This window comes from Camellia sinensis, chromosome 8 (genome assembly GCF_055761805.1).
Source record: "Camellia sinensis isolate YWXY chromosome 8, ASM5576180v1, whole genome shotgun sequence".
Lineage (NCBI taxonomy): Eukaryota > Viridiplantae > Streptophyta > Magnoliopsida > Ericales > Theaceae > Camellia > Camellia sinensis.
Window position 1 is genome coordinate 3,338,715 of NC_138968.1, and position 17,499 is coordinate 3,356,213.

Consider the following 17,499-nt stretch of genomic DNA (forward strand, 5'->3'; position numbering starts at 1 on the left):
GTTGCAGATATGTAAATACGGCGTTTACTTACAATTTCTCACGCGTTACGTTTCGAACACTCGAACACCTATACGGATTCTCCTGCACAGTGGCAGATATGTAAATACGGCGTTTACTTACAATTTCTCGCGCGTTACGTTTCGAACACTCGAACACCTATACGGATTCTCCTGCACAGTGGCAGATATGTAAATACGGCGTTTACTTACAATTTCTCGCGCGTTACGTTTCGAACACTCGAACACCTATACGGATTCTCCTGTACAGTGGCAGATATGTAAAAACGGCGTTTACTTACAATTTCTTGCGCGTCACGGTTCGAACACTCGAACACCTAGACGGATTCTCCTGCACAGTGGCAGATATGTAAATACAGCGTTTACTTACAATTTCTCGCGCGTTACGTTTCGAACACTCGAACACCTATACGGATTCTCCTGTATAGTGACAGATATGTAAATACGGCGTTTACTTACAATTTCTTGCGCGTTACGTTTCGAACACTCGAACACCTAGACGGATTCCCCTGCACAGTGGCAGATATGTAAATACGGCGTTTACTTACAGTTTCTCGCGCGTTACGTTTCGAACACCCGAACACCTAGACGGATTCCCCTGCACAGTGGCAGATATGTAAATACGGCGTTTACTTACAGTTTCTCGCGCGTTACGTTTCGAAAATTCGAACACCTATACGGATTCTCCTGCACAGTTGCAGATATGTAAATACGGCGTTTACTTACAATTTCTCGCGCGTTACGGCTCGAACACTCGAACACCTATACGGATTCTCCTGCACAGTGGCAGATATGTAAATACGGCGTTTACTTACAATTTCTCGCGCGTTACGTTTCGAACACTCGAACACCTATACGGATTCTCCTGCACAGTGGCAGATATGTAAATACAGCGTTTACTTACAATTTCTCGCGCGTTACGTTTCGAACACTCGAACACCTATACGGATTCTCCTGTATAGTGACAGATATGTAAATACGGCGTTTACTTACAATTTCTTGCGCGTTACGTTTCGAACACTCGAACACCTAGACGGATTCCCCTGCACAGTGGCAGATATGTAAATACGGCGTTTACTTACAGTTTCTCGCGCGTCACGTTTCGAACACCCGAACACCTAGACGGATTCCCCTGCACAGTGGCAGATATGTAAATACGGCGTTTACTTACAGTTTCTCGCGCGTTACGTTTCGAAAATTCGAACACCTATACGGATTCTCCTGCACAGTTGCAGATATGTAAATACGACGTTTACTTACAATTTCTCGCGCGTTACGGCTCGAACACTCGAACACCTATACGGATTCTCCTGCACAGTGGCAGATATGTAAATACGGCGTTTACTTACAATTTCTCGCGCGTTACGTTTCGAACACTCGAACACCTATACGGATTCTCCTGCACAGTGGCAGATATGTAAATACAGCGTTTACTTACAATTTCTCGCGCGTTACGTTTCGAACACTCGAACACCTATACGGATTCTCCTGTATAGTGGCAGATATGTAAATACGGCGTTTACTTACAATTTCTTGCGCGTTACGTTTCGAACACTCGAACACCTAGACGGATTCCCATGCACAGTGGCAGATATGTAAATACGGCATTTACTTACAGTTTCTCGCGCGTTACGTTTCGAACACCCGAACACCTAGACGGATTCCCCTGCACAGTGGCAGATATGTAAATACGGCGTTTACTTACAGTTTCTCGCGCGTTACGTTTCGAAAATTCGAACACCTATACGGATTCTCCTGCACAGTTGCAGATATGTAAATACGGCGTTTACTTACAATTTCTCACGCGTTACGTTTCGAACACTCGAACACCTATACGGATTCTCCTGCACAGTGGCAGATATGTAAATACGGCGTTTACTTACAATTTCTCGCGCGTTACGTTTCGAACACTCGAACACCTATACGGATTCTCCTGCACAGTGGCAGATATGTAAATACGGCGTTTACTTACAATTTCTCGCGCGTTACGTTTCGAACACTCGAACACCTATACGGATTCTCCTGTACAGTGGCAGATATGTAAAAACGGCGTTTACTTACAATTTCTTGCGCGTCACGGTTCGAACACTCGAACACCTAGACGGAGTCCCCTGCACAGTGGCAGATATGTAAATACGGCGTTTACTTACAGTTTCTCGCGCGTTACGTTTCGAAATTTCGAACACCTATACGGATTCTCCTGCACAGTTGCAGATATGTAAATACGGCGTTTACTTACAATTTCTCGCGCGTTACGGCTCGAACACTCGAACACCTATACGGATTCTCCTGCACAGTGGCAGATATGTAAATACGGCGTTTACTTACAATTTCTCGCGCGTTACGTTTCGAACACTCGAACACCTATACGGATTCTCCTGCACAGTGGCAGATATGTAAATACAGCGTTTACTTACAATTTCTCGCGCGTTACGTTTCGAACACTCGAACACCTATACGGATTCTCCTGTATAGTGACAGATATGTAAATACGGCGTTTACTTACAATTTCTTGCGCGTTACGTTTCGAACACTCGAACACCTAGACGGATTCCCCTGCACAGTGGCAGATATGTAAATACGGCGTTTACTTACAGTTTCTCGCGCGTTACGTTTCGAACACCCGAACACCTAGACGGATTCCCCTGCACAGTGGCAGATATGTAAATACGGCGTTTACTTACAGTTTCTCGCGCGTTACGTTTCGAAAATTCGAACACCTATACGGATTCTCCTGCACAGTTGCAGATATGTAAATACGGCGTTTACTTACAATTTCTCGCGCGTTACGGCTCGAACACTCGAACACCTATACGGATTCTCCTGCACAGTGGCAGATATGTAAATACGGCGTTTACTTACAATTTCTCGCGCGTTACGTTTCGAACACTCGAACACCTATACGGATTCTCCTGCACAGTGGCAGATATGTAAATACAGCGTTTACTTACAATTTCTCGCGCGTTACGTTTCGAACACTCGAACACCTATACGGATTCTCCTGTATAGTGACAGATATGTAAATACGGCGTTTACTTACAATTTCTTGCGCGTTACGTTTCGAACACTCGAACACCTAGACGGATTCCCCTGCACAGTGGCAGATATGTAAATACGGCGTTTACTTACAGTTTCTCGCGCGTCACGTTTCGAACACCCGAACACCTAGACGGATTCCCCTGCACAGTGGCAGATATGTAAATACGGCGTTTACTTACAGTTTCTCGCGCGTTACGTTTCGAAAATTCGAACACCTATACGGATTCTCCTGCACAGTTGCAGATATGTAAATACGACGTTTACTTACAATTTCTCGCGCGTTACGGCTCGAACACTCGAACACCTATACGGATTCTCCTGCACAGTGGCAGATATGTAAATACGGCGTTTACTTACAATTTCTCGCGCGTTACGTTTCGAACACTCGAACACCTATACGGATTCTCCTGCACAGTGGCAGATATGTAAATACAGCGTTTACTTACAATTTCTCGCGCGTTACGTTTCGAACACTCGAACACCTATACGGATTCTCCTGTATAGTGGCAGATATGTAAATACGGCGTTTACTTACAATTTCTTGCGCGTTACGTTTCGAACACTCGAACACCTAGACGGATTCCCATGCACAGTGGCAGATATGTAAATACGGCATTTACTTACAGTTTCTCGCGCGTTACGTTTCGAACACCCGAACACCTAGACGGATTCCCCTGCACAGTGGCAGATATGTAAATACGGCGTTTACTTACAGTTTCTCGCGCGTTACGTTTCGAAAATTCGAACACCTATACGGATTCTCCTGCACAGTTGCAGATATGTAAATACGGCGTTTACTTACAATTTCTCACGCGTTACGTTTCGAACACTCGAACACCTATACGGATTCTCCTGCACAGTGGCAGATATGTAAATACGGCGTTTACTTACAATTTCTCGCGCGTTACGTTTCGAACACTCGAACACCTATACGGATTCTCCTGCACAGTGGCAGATATGTAAATACGGCGTTTACTTACAATTTCTCGCGCGTTACGTTTCGAACACTCGAACACCTATACGGATTCTCCTGTACAGTGGCAGATATGTAAAAACGGCGTTTACTTACAATTTCTTGCGCGTCACGGTTCGAACACTCGAACACCTAGACGGATTCCCCTGCACAGTGGCAGATATGTAAATACGGCGTTTACTTACAGTTTCTCGCGCGTTACGTTTCGAAATTTCGAACACCTATACGGATTCTCCTACACAGTTGCAGATATGTAAATACGGCGTTTACTTACAATTTCTCGCGCGTTACGGCTCGAACACTCGAACACCTATACGGATTCTCCTGCACAGTGGCAGATATGTAAATACGGCGTTTACTTACAATTTCTCGCGCGTTACGTTTCGAACACTCGAACACCTATACGGATTCTCCTGCACAGTGGCAGATATGTAAATACAGCGTTTACTTACAATTTCTCGCGCGTTACGTTTCGAACACTCGAACACCTATACGGATTCTCCTGTATAGTGACAGATATGTAAATACGGCGTTTACTTACAATTTCTAGCGCGTTACGTTTCGAACACTCGAACACCTAGACGGATTCCCCTGCACAGTGGCAGATATGTAAATACGGCGTTTACTTACAGTTTCTCGCGCGTTACGTTTCGAACACCCGAACACCTAGACGGATTCCCCTGCACAGTGGCAGATATGTAAATACGGCGTTTACTTACAGTTTCTCGCGCGTTACGTTTCGAAAATTCGAACACCTATACGGATTCTCCTGCACAGTTGCAGATATGTAAATACGACGTTTACTTACAATTTCTCGCGCGTTACGGCTCGAACACTCGAACACCTATACGGATTCTCCTGCACAGTGGCAGATATGTAAATACGGCGTTTACTTACAATTTCTCGCGCGTTACGTTTCGAACACTCGAACACCTATACGGATTCTCCTGCACAGTGGCAGATATGTAAATACAGCGTTTACTTACAATTTCTCGCGCGTTACGTTTCGAACACTCGAACACCTATACGGATTCTCCTGTATAGTGGCTGATATGTAAATACGGCGTTTACTTACAATTTCTTGCGCGTTACGTTTCGAACACTCGAACACCTAGACGGATTCTCCTGCACAGTGGCAGATATGTAAATACGGCGTTTACTTACAGTTTCTCGCGCGTTACGTTTCAAACACTCGAACACCTGTACGGATTCTCCTGTACAGTGGCAGATATGTAAAAACGGCGTTTACTTACAATTTCTTGCGCGTCACGGTTCGAACACTCGAACACCTAGACGGAGTCCCCTGCACAGTGGCAGATATGTAAATACGGCGTTTACTTACAGTTTCTCGCGCGTTACGTTTCGAAATTTCGAACACCTATACGGATTCTCCTGCACAGTTGCAGATATGTAAATACGGCGTTTACTTACAATTTCTCGCGCGTTACGGCTCGAACACTCGAACACCTATACGGATTCTCCTGCACAGTGGCAGATATGTAAATACGGCGTTTACTTACAATTTCTCGCGCGTTACGTTTCGAACACTCGAACACCTATACGGATTCTCCTGCACAGTGGCAGATATGTAAATACAGCGTTTACTTACAATTTCTCGCGCGTTACGTTTCGAACACTCGAACACCTATACGGATTCTCCTGTATAGTGACAGATATGTAAATACGGCGTTTACTTACAATTTCTTGCGCGTTACGTTTCGAACACTCGAACACCTAGACGGATTCCCCTGCACAGTGGCAGATATGTAAATACGGCGTTTACTTACAGTTTCTCGCGCGTTACGTTTCGAACACCCGAACACCTAGACGGATTCCCCTGCACAGTGGCAGATATGTAAATACGGCGTTTACTTACAGTTTCTCGCGCGTTACGTTTCGAAAATTCGAACACCTATACGGATTCTCCTGCACAGTTGCAGATATGTAAATACGACGTTTACTTACAATTTCTCGCGCGTTACGGCTCGAACACTCGAACACCTATACGGATTCTCCTGCACAGTGGCAGATATGTAAATACGGCGTTTACTTACAATTTCTCGCGCGTTACGTTTCGAACACTCGAACACCTATACGGATTCTCCTGCACAGTGGCAGATATGTAAATACAGCGTTTACTTACAATTTCTCGCGCGTTACGTTTCGAACACTCGAACACCTATACGGATTCTCCTGTATAGTGGCAGATATGTAAATACGGCGTTTACTTACAATTTCTTGCGCGTTACGTTTCGAACACTCGAACACCTAGACGGATTCCCATGCACAGTGGCAGATATGTAAATACGGCATTTACTTACAGTTTCTCGCGCGTTACGTTTCGAACACCCGAACACCTAGACGGATTCCCCTGCACAGTGGCAGATATGTAAATACGGCGTTTACTTACAGTTTCTCGCGCGTTACGTTTCGAAAATTCGAACACCTATACGGATTCTCCTGCACAGTTGTAGATATGTAAATACGGCGTTTACTTACAATTTCTCACGCGTTACGTTTCGAACACTCGAACACCTATACGGATTCTCCTGCACAGTGGCAGATATGTAAATACGGCGTTTACTTAAAATTTCTCACGCGTTACGTTTCGAACACTCGAACACCTATACGGATTCTCCCGAACAGTGGCAGATATGTAAGTACGGCGTTTACTTTCAATTTCTCACGCGTGACGTTTCGAACACTCGAACACCTATACGGATTCTCCTGTACAGTGGCAGATATGTAAATACGGCGTTTACTTACCATTTCTCAAGCATCACGGTTCGAACACTCGAACACCTATACGAATTCTCCTGCACAGTGGCAGATATGTAAATACGGTGTTTACTTACAATTTCTCGCGCGTTACGTTTCGCACACTCGAACAGGTGTACGGATTCTCCTGCACAGTGGCAGATATGTAAATACGGCGTTTACTTAACACCTATACGGATTCTCCTGCACAGTGGCAGATATGTAAATACGGCGTTTACTTAATATTTCTCAAGCATCACGGTTCGAACACTCGAACACCTATACGGATTCTCCTGCACAGTGGCAGATATGTAAATACGGCGTTTACTTACCATTTCTCAAGCATTACGGTTCGATCACTCGAATACGTATACGGATTCTCCTGCACAGTGGCAGATATGTAAATACGGCGTTTACTTACAGTTTCTCGCGCGTTACGTTTCGAAAATTCGAACACCTATACGGATTCTCCTGCACAGTTGCAGATATGTAAATACGGCGTTTACTTACAATTTCTCGCGCGTTACGGCTCGAACACTCGAACACCTATACGGATTCTCCTGTACAGTGGCAGATATGTAAATACGGCGTTTACTTACAATTTCTCGCGCGTTACGTTTCGAACACTCGAACACCTATACGGATTCTCCTGCACAGTGGCAGATATGTAAATACGGCGTTTACTTACAATTTCTCGCGCGTTACGTTTCGAACACTCGAACACCTATACGGATTCTCCTGTACAGTGGCAGATATGTAAATACGGCGTTTACTTACAATTTCTTGCGCGTCACGTTTCGAACACTCGAACACCTAGACGGATTCCCCTGCACAGTGGCAGATATGTAAATACGGCGTTTACTTACAGTTTCTCGCGCGTTACGTTTCGAAAATTCGAACACCTATACGGATTCTCCTGCACAGTTGCAGATATGTAAATACGGCGTTTACTTACAATTTCTCGCGCGTTACGGCTCGAACACTCGAACACCTATACGGATTCTCCTGCACAGTGGCAGATATGTAAATACGGCGTTTACTTACAATTTCTCGCGCGTTACGTTTCGAACACTCGAACACCTATACGGATTCTCCTGCACAGTGGCAGATATGTAAATCCAGCGTTTACTTACAATTTCTCGCGCGTTTCGTTTCGAACACCCGAACACCTATACGGATTCTCCTGTATAGTGACAGATGTGTAAATACGGCGTTTACTTACAATTTCTTGCGCGTTACGTTTCGAACACTCGAACACCTAGATGGATTCCCCTGCACAGTGGCAGATATGTAAATACGGCGTTTACTTACAGTTTCTCGCGCGTTACGTTTCGAACACCCGAACACCTAGACGGATTCCCCTGCACAGTGGCAGATATGTAAATACGGCGTTTACTTACAGTTTCTCGCGCGTTACGTTTCGAAAATTCGAACACCTATACGGATTCTCCTGCACAGTTGCAGATATGTAAATACGGCGTTTACTTACAATTTCTCACGCGTTACGTTTCGAACACTCGAACACCTATACGGATTCTCCTGCACAGTGCCAGATATGTAAATACGGCGTTTACTTACAATTTCTCACGGGTTACGTTTCGAACACTCGAACACCTATATGGATTCTCCCGCACAGTGGCAGATATGTAAGTACGGCGTTTACTTACAATTTCTCACGCGTTACGTTTCGAACACTCGAACACCTATACGGATTCTCCTGCACAGTGGCAGATATGTAAATAGGGCGTTTACTTACCATTTCTCAAGCATCACGGTTCGAACACTCGAACACCTATACGAATTCTCCTGCACAGTGGCAGATATGTAAATACGGCGTTTACTTACAATTTCTCGCGCGTTACGTTTCGCACACTCAAACAGGTGTACGGATTCTCCTGCACAGTGGCAGATATGTAAATACGGCGTTTACTTAACACCTATACGGATTCTACTGCACAGTGGCAGATATGTAAATACGGCGTTTACTTAATATTTCTCAAGCATCACGGTTCGAACACTCGAACACCTATACGGATTCTCCTGCACAGTGGCAGATATGTAAATACGGCGTTTACTTACCATTTCTCAAGCATTACGGTTCGATCACTCGAACACGTATACGGATTCTCCTGCACAGTGGCAGATATCTAAATACGGCGTTTACTTACAATTTCACGCGCGTTACTGTTCGAACACTCGAACACCTATACAGATTCTCCTGCACAGTGGCAGATATGTAAACACGGCGTTTACTTACAATTTTTCGCGCGTTACGGTTCGAACACTCGAACACCTATACGGATTCTGCTGCACAGTGGCAGATATGTAAATACGGTGTTTACTTACAATTTCTCACGCGTTACGGTTGAAACACTCGAACACGTATAGGGACTCTCCTGCACAATGGCAGATATGTAAATACGGCGTTCACTTACAATTTCTCACGCCTTATGATTCGAGCACTCGAACACCAATACGGATTCTCCTGCACAGTGGCAGATATGTAATTACGGCGTTTACTTACAATTTCTCACGCGTTACGGTTCGAACACCCGAACACCTAGACGGATTCCCCTCCACAGTGGCAGATATGTAAATACGGTGTTTACTTACAGTTTCTCGCGCGTTACTTTTCGAAAATTCGAACACCTGTACGGATTCTCCTGCACAGTTGCAGATATGTAAATACGGCGTTTACTTACAATTTCTCGCGCGTTACGGCTCGAACACTCGAACACCTATACGGATTCTCCTGCACAGTGGCAGATATGTAAATACGGCGTTTACTTACAATTTCTCGCGCGTTACGTTTCGAACACTCGAACACCTATACGGATTCTCCTGCACAGTGGCTGATATGTAAATACAGCGTTTACTTACAATTTCTCGCGCGTTACGTTTCGAACACTTGAACACCTATACGGATTCTCCTGTATAGTGGCAGATATGTAAATACGGCGTTTACTTACAATTTCTTGCGCGTTACGTTTCGAACACTCGAACACCTAGACGGATTCCCCTGCACAGTGGCAGATATGTAAATACGGCGTTTACTTACAGTTTCTCGCGCGTTACGTTTCGAATACCCGAACACCTGGACGGATTCCCCTGCACAGTGGCAGATATGTAAATACGGCGTTTACTTACAGTTTCTCGCGCGTTACGTTTCGAAAATTCGAACACCTATACGGATTCTCCTGCACAGTTGCAGATATGTAAATACGGCGTTTACTTACAATTTCTCACGCGTTACGTTTCGAACACTCGAACACCTATACGGATTCTCCTGCACAGTGGCAGATATGTAAATACGGCGTTTACTTACAATTTCTCACGCGTTACGTTTCGAACACTCGAACACCTATACGGATTCTCCCGTACAGTGGCAGATATGTAAGTACGGCGTTTACTTACAATTTCTCACGCGTTACGTTTCGAACAATCGAACACCTATACGGATTCTCCTGCACAGTGGCAGATATGTAAATACGGCGTTTACTTACCATTTCTCAAGCATCACGGTTCGAACACTCGAACAACTATACGAATTCTCCTGCACAGTGGCAGATATGTAAATACGGCGTTTACTTACAATTTCTCGCGCGTTACGTTTCGCACACTCGAACAGGTGTACGGATTCTCCTGCACAGTGGCAGATATGTAAATACGGCGTTTACTTACAATTTCTCGCGCGTTACGGTTCGAACACTCGAACACCTATACGGATTGTCCTGCACAGTGGCAGATATGTAAATACGGCGTTTACTTAACACCTATACGGATTCTACTGCACAGTGGCAGATATGTAAATACGACGTTTACTTAATATTTCTCAAGCATCACGGTTCGAACACTCGAACACCTATACGGATTCTCCTGCACAGTGGCAGATATGTAAATACGGCGTTTACTTACCATTTCTCAAGCATTACGGTTCGATCACTCGAACACGTATACGGATTCTCCTGCACAGTGGCAGATATGTAAATACGGCGTTTACTTACAATTTCTCGCGCGTTACCGTTCGAACACTCGAACACCTATACAGATTCTCCTGCACAGTGGCAGATATGTAAACATGGCGTTTACTTACAATTTTTCGCGCGTTACGGTTCGAACACTCGAACACCTATACGGATTCTGCTGCACAGTGGCAGATATGTAAATACGGTGTTTACTTACAATTTCTCACGCGTTACGGTTCAAACACTGGAACACGTATACGGACTCTCCTGCACAATGGCAGATATGTAAATACGGCGTTTACTTACAATTTCTCACGCCTTATGATTCGAGCACTCGAACACCAATACGGATTCTCCTGCACAGTGGCAGATATGTAATTACGGCATTTACTTACAATTTCTCACGCGTTACGGTTCGAACACCCGAACACCTAGACGGATTCCCCTCCACAGTGGCAGATATGTAAATACGGCGTTTACTTACAGTTTCTCGCGCGTTACGTTTCGAAAATTCGAACACCTATACGGATTCTCCTGCACAATTGCAGATATGTAAATACGGCGTTTACTTACAATTTCTCGCGCGTTACGTTTCGCACACTCGAACAGGTGTATGGATTCTCCTGCACAGTGGTAGATATGTAAATACGGCGTTTACTTACAATTTCTCGCGCGTTACGGTTCGAACACTCGAACACCTATACGGATTGTCCTGCACAGTGGCAGATATGTAAATGCGGCGTTTACTTACAATTTCTCACGCGTTACGGTTCAAACACTCGAACACGTATACGGATTCTCCTGCACAATGGCAGATATGTAAATACGGCGTTTACTTAACACCTATACGGATTCTACTGCACAGTGGCATATATGTAAATACGACGTTTACTTAATATTTCTCAAGCATCACGGTTCGAACACTCGAACACCTATACGGATTCTCCTGCACAGTGGCAGATATGTAAATACGGCGTTTAGTTACCATTTCTCAAGCATTACGGTTCGATCACTCGAACACGTATACGGATTCTCCTGCACAGTGGCAGATATGTAAATACGGCGTTTACTTACAATTTCTCGCGCGTTACCGTTCGAACACTCGAACACCTATACAGATTCTCCTGCACAGTGGCAGATATGTAAACATGGCGTTTACTTACAATTTTTCGCGCGTTACGGTTCGAACACTCGAACACCTATACGGATTCTGCTGCACAGTGGCAGATATGTAAATACGGTGTTTACTTACAATTTCTCACGCGTTACGGTTCAAACACTGGAACACGTATACGGACTCTCCTGCACAATGGCAGATATGTAAATACGGCGTTTACTTACAATTTCTCACGCCTTATGATTCGAGCACTCGAACACCAATACGGATTCTCCTGCACAGTGGCAGATATGTAATTACGGCATTTACTTACAATTTCTCACGCGTTACGGTTCGAACACCCGAGCACCTAGACGGATTCCCCTCCACAGTGGCAGATATGTAAATACGGCGTTTACTTACAGTTTCTCGCGCGTTACGTTTCGAAAATTCGAACACCTATACGGATTCTCCTGCACAATTGCAGATATGTAAATACGGCGTTTACTTACAATTTCTCGCGCGTTACGGCTCGAACACTCGAACACCTATACGGATTCTCCTGCACAGTGGCAGATATGTAAATACGGCGTTTACTTACAATTTCTTGCGCGTTACGTTTCGAACACTCGAACACCTATACGGATTCTCCTGCACAGTGGCAGATATGTAAATACGGCGTTTACTTACAATTTCTCGCGCGTTACGTTTCGAACACTCGAACACCTATACGGATTCTCCTGTACAGTGGAAGATATGCAAATACGGCGTTTACTTACAATTTCTTGCGCGTTACGTTTCGAACACTCGAACACCTAGACGGATTCCCCTGCACAGTGGCAGATATGTAAATACGGCGTTTACTTACAGTTTCTCGCGCGTTACGTTTCGAAAATTCGAACACCTATACGGATTCTCCTGCACAGTTGCAGATATGTAAATACGGCGTTTACTTACAATTTCTCGCGCGTTACGGCTCGAACACTCGAACACCTATACGGATTCTCCTGCACAGTGGCAGATATGTAAATACGGCGTTTACTTACAATTTCTCGCGCGTTACGTTTCGAACACTCGAACACCTATACGGATTCTCCTGCACAGTGGCAGATATGTAAATACGGCGTTTACTTACAATTTCTCGCGCGTTACGTTTCGAACACTCGAACACCTATACGGATTCTCCTGTATAGTGGCAGATATGTAAATACGGCGTTTACTTACAATTTCTGGCGCGTTACGTTTCGAGCACTCGAACACCTAGACGGATTCCCCTGCACAGTGGCAGATATGTAAATACGGCGTTTACTTACAGTTTCTCGCGCGTTACGTTTCGAACACCCGAACACCTAGACGGATTCCCCTGCACAGTGGCAGATATGTAAATACGGCGTTTACTTACAGTTTCTCGCGCGTTACGTTTCGAAAATTCGAACACCTATACGGATTCTCCTGCACAGTTGCAGATATGTAAATACGGCGTTTACTTACAGTTTCTCGCGCGTTACGTTTCGAAAATTCGAACACCTATACGGATTCTCCCGCACAGTGGCAGATATGTAAATACGGCGTTTACTTACAATTTCTCGCGCGTTACGGTTCGAACACTCGAACACCTATACGGATTGTCCGGCACAGTGGCAGATATGTAAATACGGCGTTTACTTACAATTTCTCACGCGTTACGGTTCAAACACTCGAACACGTATACGGATTCTCCTGCACAATGGCAGATATGTAAATACGGCGTTTACTTACAATTTCTCACGCCTTACGATTCGAGCACCCGAACACCTAGACGGATTCCCCTGCACAGTGGCAGATATGTAATTACGGCGTTTACTTACAATTTCTCACGCGTTACGGTTCGAACACTCGAACACCTAGACGGATTCCCCTGCACAGTGGCAGATATGTAAATACGGCGTTTACTTACAGTTTCTCGCGCGTTACGTTTCGAAAATTCGAACACCTATACGGATTCTCCTGCACAGTTGCATATATGTAAATACGGCGTTTAGTTACAATTTCTCGCGCGTTACGGCTCGAACACTCGAACACCTATACAGATTCTCCTGCACAGTGGCAGATATGTAAATACGGCGTTTACTTACAATTTCTCGCGCGTTACGTTTCGAACACTCGAACACCTATACGGATTCTCCTGCACAGTGGAAGATACGTAAATACGGCGTTTACTTACAATTTCTCGCGCGTTACGTTTCGAACACTCGAACACCTATACGGATTCTCCTGTACAGTGGCAGATATGTAAATACGGCGTTTACTTACAATTTCTTGCGCGTTACGTTTCGAACACTCGAACACCTATACGGATTCTCCTGCACAGTGGCAGATATGTAAGTACGGCGTTTACTTACAATTTCTCGCGCGTTACGTTTCGCCCACTCGAACAGGTGTACGGATTCTCCTGCACAGTGGCAGATATGTAAATACGGCGTTTACTTACAATTTCTCACGCGTTACGGTTCAAACACTCGAACACGTATACGGATTCTCCTGCACAATCGCAGATATGTAAATACGGCGTTTCCTTAACACCTATACGGATTCTACTGTACAGTGGCAGATATGTAAATACGGCGTTTACTTAATATTTCTCAAGCATCACGGTTCGAACACTCGAACACCTATACGGATTCTCCTGCACAGTGGCAGATATGTAAATACGGCGTTTACTTACCATTTCTCAAGCATTACGGTTCGATCACTCGAACACGTATACGGATTCTCCTGCACAGTGGCAGATATGTAAATACGGCGTTTACTTACAATTTCTCACGCGTTACCGTTCGAACACTCGAACACCTATACAGATTCTCCTGCACAGTGGCAGATATGTAAACATGGCGTTTACTTACAATTTTTCGCGCGTTACGGTTCGAACACTCGAACACCTATACGGATTCTGCTGCACAGTGGCAGATATGTAAATACGGTGTTTACTTACAATTTCTCACGCGTTACGGTTCAAACACTCGAACACGTATACGGACTCTCCTGCACAATGGCAGATATGTAAATACGGCATTTACTTACAATTTCTCACGCCTTATGATTCGAGCACTCGAACACCAATACGGATTCTCCTGCACAGTGGCAGCTATGTAATTACGGCGTTTACTTACAATTTCTCACGCGTTACGGTTCGAACACCCGAACACCTAGACGGATTCCCCTCCACAGTGGCAGATATGTAAATACGGCGTTTACTTACAGTTTCTCGCGCGTTACGTTTCGAAAATTCGAACACCTATACGGATTCTCCTGCACAGTTGCAGATATGTAAATACGGCGTTTACTTACAATTTCTCGCGCGTTACGGCTCGAACACTCGAACACCTATACGGATTCTACTGCACAGTGGCAGATATGTAAATACAGCGTTTACTTACAATTTCTTGCGCGTTACGTTTCGAACACTCGAACACCTATACGGATTCTCCTGCACAGTGGCAGATATGTAAATACGGCGTTTACTTACAATTTCTCGCGCGTTACGTTTCGAACACTCGAACACCTATACGGATTCTCCTGTACAGTGGAAGATATGCAAATACGGCGTTTACTTACAATTTCTTGCGCGTTACGTTTCGAACACTCGAACACCTAGACGGATTCCCCTGCACAGTGGCAGATATGTAAATGCGGCGTTTACTTACAGTTTCTCGCGCGTTACGTTTCGAAAATTCGAACACCTATACGGATTCTCCTGCACAGTTGCAGATATGTAAATACGGCGTTTACTTACAATTTCTCGCGCGTTACGGCTCGAACACTCGAACACCTATACGGATTCTCCTGCACAGTGGCAGATATGTAAATACGGCGTTTACTTACAATTTCTCGCGCGTTACGTTTCGAACACTCGAACACCTATACGGATTCTCCTGCACAGTGGCAGATATGTAAATACGGCGTTTACTTACAATTTCTCGCGCGTTACGCTTCGAACACTCGAACACCTATACGGATTCTCCTGTATAGTGGCAGATATGTAAATACGGCGTTTACTTACAATTTCTGGCGCGTTACGTTTCGAGCACTCGAACACCTAGACGGATTCCCCTGCACAGTGGCAGATATGTAAATACGGCGTTTACTTACAGTTTCTCGCGCGTTACGTTTCGAACACCCGAACACCTAGACGGATTCCCCTGCACAGTGGCAGATATGTAAATACGGCGTTTACTTACAGTTTCTCGCGCGTTACGTTTCGAAAATTCGAACACCTATACGGATTCTCCTGCACAGTTGCAGATATGTAAATACGGCGTTTACTTACAGTTTCTCGCGTGTTACGTTTCGAAAATTCGAACACCTATACGGATTCTCCCGCACAGTGGCAGATATGTAAATACGGCGTTTACTTACAATTTCTCGCGCGTTACGGTTCGAACACTCGAACACCTATACGGATTGTCCGACACAGTGGCAGATATGTAAATACGGCGTTTACTTACAATTTCTCACGCGTTACGGTTCAAACACTCGAACACGTATACGGATTCTCCTGCACAATGGCAGATATGTAAATACGGCGTTTACTTACAATTTCTCACGCCTTACGATTCGAGCACCCGAACACCTAGACGGATTCCCCTGCACAGTGGCAGATATGTAATTACGGCGTTTACTTACAATTTCTCACGCGTTACGGTTCGAACACCCGAACACCTAGACGGATTCCCCTGCACAGTGGCAGATATGTAAATACGGCGTTTACTTACAGTTTCTCGCGCGTTACGTTTCGAAAATTCGAACACCTATACGGATTCTCCTGCACAGTTGCATATATGTAAATACGGCGTTTAGTTACAATTTCTCGCGCGTTACGGCTCGAACACTCGAACACCTATACAGATTCTCCTGCACAGTGGCAGATATGTAAATACGGCGTTTACTTACAATTTCTCGCGCGTTACGTTTCGAACACTCGAACACCTATACGGATTCTCCTGCACAGTGGAAGATACGTAAATACGGCGTTTACTTACAATTTCTCGCGCGTTACGTTTCGAACACTCGAACACCTATACGGATTCTCCTGTACAGTGGCAGATATGTAAATACGGCGTTTACTTACAATTTCTTGCGCGTTACGTTTCGAACACTCGAACACCTATACGGATTCTCCTGCACAGTGGCAGATATGTAAGTACGGCGTTTACTTACAATTTCTCGCGCGTTACGTTTCGCCCACTCGAACAGGTGTACGGATTCTCCTGCACAGTGGCAGATATGTAAATACGGCGTTTACTTACAATTTCTCACGCGTTACGGTTCAAACACTCGAACACGTATACGGATTCTCCTGCACAATGGCAGATATGTAAATACGGCGTTTCCTTAACACCTATACGGATTCTACAGTACAGTGGCAGATACGTAAATATGGCGTTTACTTAATATTTCTCAAGCATCACGGTTCGAACACTCGAACACCTATACGGATTCTCCTGCACAGTGGCAGATATGTAAATACGGCGTTTACTTACCATTTCTCAAGCATTACGGTTCGATCACTCGAACACGTATACGGATTCTCCTGCACAGTGGCAGATATGTAAATACGGCGTTTACTTACAATTTCTCGCGCGTTACCGTTCGAACACTCGAACACCTATACA